This window comes from Staurois parvus, unplaced genomic scaffold, assembly GCF_062004578.1.
Source record: "Staurois parvus isolate SC_StPar_1 unplaced genomic scaffold, SC_StPar_1.0 ptg000290l, whole genome shotgun sequence".
Lineage (NCBI taxonomy): Eukaryota > Metazoa > Chordata > Amphibia > Anura > Ranidae > Staurois > Staurois parvus.
Genome location: NW_028318086.1, coordinates 447,615 through 451,763, shown reverse-complemented (window position 1 = coordinate 451,763; position 4,149 = coordinate 447,615).

Below are 4,149 nucleotides of genomic sequence, written 5' to 3'. Positions count from 1 at the left end.
ACTGACACCAATGATGGGACACTATTCCCCCCACTGATACCAACGATGGGGCACAGTTCCTCCCACTGATACCAACGATGGGACACTATTCCTCCCACTGACACCAACGATGAGACACTATTCCTCCCACTGACACCAACGATGGGACACTATTCCTCCCACTGACACCAACGATGGGACACTATTCCTCCCACTGACACCAACGATGGGACACTATTCCTCCCACTGACACCAACGATGGGGCACTATTCCTCCCACTGACACCAACGATGGGGCACTATTCCTCCCACTGACACCAACGATGGGGCACTATTCCTCCCACTGACACCAACGATGGGGCACTATTCCTCCCACTGACACCAACGATGGGGCACTATTCCTCCCACTGACACCAATGATGTGGCACTACTCCTCCCACTGCAAAATTACAGTTATGAAGTAGCAACGAAAATAATTTTATGGTTGGGGGACACCACAACATGAGGAACTGTATTAAAGGGTCACGGCATTAGGAAGGTTGAGAACCACTGTGCTAGAGGGTGTAGTTGTTATATAATCAGGGGCGGACTGACAACTCATGGGGCCTCCGGGCATTAGGGTTCATGGGGCCCCTGTGTCCTCGCCCACACTCAAAGCACACCCAAAAAAACCTATAAAAGTTACCAGGGGCCTTTCACGGGGCCTATATATTATAGGTAGTTATTAAGAGGTTGTTAATTAAATTATCGTGTCACCCAATGTTTGGTTTCCATTCAGTAGCCAAAAAAGGCATTCAAAAAAGGGGGGGTTTTGTGAAAAGAGATTCACAGAAAAGCGGCTACATTATGAACAGACCGTGACACTCAGAAAATTTTCCAAAAATTATGCTTTATTACACAGATATAAATATGACATATGGGCATTCGCCCTGGTTTACCATCACCTCAGTATGAGACAATAACACACAGACCTAAAACCATATAAAATGACATCAAGACCGGTCTAAATGTATGTGCAACAGAAAAAGTGACTGCAAGAGTCTAATATCTCTGTAGTACAAACACATAGGTAAACACTTCCCTGAAGAGGTGTATCCAAAAATTATACCATAGGTATACCATAATATTAAATAATGAATTTACACCAATATCATAATGGTGAATCCCGAACAGGGAATCCAAAAATTATACTATGGATATACGTATATCACATGTATGAAATGCGGTAAGCACAATAAGCGTAAAGAGGGGAACAGTAAGCCTCAGGCCTGTTTGGAAAAAGACATAAATGTCACATATATGATGCAATACATTCCTGTGCCGGCACACGTGGTTGGGGCCCGTTCATCTGTTATGTGAGCAGCTGTATCATAAAGCTCTTGAATGGAAATAAGCCCCATTTATTCCCAGGATGGGAGAAAAGGTGCAGATTGCAGCACTCTGCTTGAAATGGTGTCTTCACCACTGTATGTGGACTACACACCACCCTTTGTAGGAAAAGCAAAATATATCCCAAGGAATCTTCTGCCTGTTGAGCTATATGCGGTATGTCCTGTATCCTACACAAAGCACCATAATGTCCCCATCCTGTAGTGAAACAAATAATGTGGGAAGTCACTGACAGAGCTTGCACTCAATAAGATATGTAGGTCATATTGATCACAGAGGACCGTATATCTAATGTCCTGTAACAATCCACTCACCACCTGTGCCGTGGATAAAGGGAATGAAAGAAATGTCCTTCATGGATATTGCCAAACACGGCCACAGAGGCCCAGGAACCACCGCTGACATCCGCCGATATACCGCGGGTTCCAGCCCCCTCTCAGCGCCTATACTGCTCACGTTTGCCTCATGGCATGTGAAGATGGCTTCCTCCTTATGGGTCAGCGTGCGTTCCACCTAGTGCGCATGACCGGAAGTGACGTATCTGACGTATGACGTCAACGCGTTTCGCCGATGGGCGTATCTCACTCAGCTTCGTCAGGACCAATTGGTCCTGACGAAGCTGAGTGAGATACGCCCATCGGCGAAACGCGTTGACGTCATACGTCAGATACGTCACTTCCGGTCATGCGCACTAGGTGGAACGCACGCTGACCCATAAGGAGGAAGCCATCTTCACATGCCATGAGGCAAACATGAGCAGTATAGGCGCTGAGAGGGGGCTGGAACCCGCGGTATATCGGCGGATGTCAGCGGTGGTTCCTGGGCCTCTGTGGCCGTGTTTGGCAATATCCATGAAGGACATTTCTTTCATTCCCTTTATCCACGGCACAGGTGGTGAGTGGATTGTTACAGGACATTAGATATACGGTCCTCTGTGATCAATATGACCTACATATCTTATTGAGTGCAAGCTCTGTCAGTGACTTCCCACATTATTTGTTTCACTACAGGATGGGGACATTATGGTGCTTTGTGTAGGATACAGGACATACCGCATATAGCTCAACAGGCAGAAGATTCCTTGGGATATATTTTGCTTTTCCTACAAAGGGTGGTGTGTAGTCCACATACAGTGGTGAAGACACCATTTCAAGCAGAGTGCTGCAATCTGCACCTTTTCTCCCATCCTGGGAATAAATGGGGCTTATTTCCATTCAAGAGCTTTATGATACAGCTGCTCACATAACAGATGAACGGGCCCCAACCACGTGTGCCGGCACAGGAATGTATTGCATCATATATGTGACATTTATGTCTTTTTCCAAACAGGCCTGAGGCTTACTGTTCCCCTCTTTACGCTTATTGTGCTTACCGCATTTCATACATGTGATATACGTATATCCATAGTATAATTTTTGGATTCCCTGTTCGGGATTCACCATTATGATATTGGTGTAAATTCATTATTTAATATTATGGTATACCTATGGTATAATTTTTGGATACACCTCTTCAGGGAAGTGTTTACCTATGTGTTTGTACTACAGAGATATTAGACTCTTGCAGTCACTTTTTCTGTTGCACATACATTTAGACCGGTCTTGATGTCATTTTATATGGTTTTAGGTCTGTGTGTTATTGTCTCATACTGAGGTGATGGTAAACCAGGGCGAATGCCCATATGTCATATTTATATCTGTGTAATAAAGCATAATTTTTGGAAAATTTTCTGAGTGTCACGGTCTGTTCATAATGTAGCCGCTTTTCTGTGAATCTCTTTTCACAAAACCCCCCCTTTTTTGAATGCCTTTCATGGGGCCCCCTACTAACCCCGGGCCCTCGGGCAGAGCCCAAGTGCTTGAATGGTCAGTCCGCCCCTGTATATAATATTTGTCTGGTACTTCTTTGATTGATACCGTAGTTACAGATTTATCGTTTCCATTTTTTTGTCCAATCCCCTGTATATCTAAACCGAAGAACACAAATGTAATTGTACATGTCCAGAAACAAGAGGGAACAATCTAACCTGTGTGCTCTGCTGACAGTGCAGCCACCGGCTTGTGTCCTGCTGCTCTGATCGATCCGGCACTCACCCCTGAATATTATACAGTGGAGGCGGAACACCGCACACCATTATCGATGCTTAATCACAAGTCTAGACAGACGATTTGCTGGTCGGCACGCAATATTTTCTATGCACCAGCCAAACGCAGAAAGCCTCCTTTTAGTCCAGTTATGTATTTATTCGACAGTAATTTGTTTTGTGAATACTGCCATTGAAATTGCCTGCAATCTCTATAGATGAAAGCCATGAAAAAAAAAACCTTGCATCCTTTGAAACCTGCAGGAAGAAAATTAAATCCAAAGGTTCCTTCACAAGGATAAAAAGCCCAAAGCCACCTTATAATCCCCAGGACAAAGCAATCACTTTTCTTTTTAATAATTCCTATAATGGTCACCAAAAATCAGGTTTGGGGTGCCAGCCAATTAGGCTGTATTTTATGGCACAATTCTAACATATTTCAGTCCCTGGGAGCTGGATAGGTCACCAATTCGACAACATGAGGATAAGAGGAGAGCAAAGGGAGTTTACCACTGCAAATCAAATTTACAGACCAGCGAACAGGCTGGGGGAGGTGACACCAGAAGCTGCAATATATTGGGGCTGATTTACTAAAGGCAAATGCACTGTGTACTTTGCACAGTGCACTCGCTACAGAGCTTAGTAAATGAGGTAAAGCTTCACTTTGCAAGCTGTGCACTTTGCAAAAGAATACCCAAT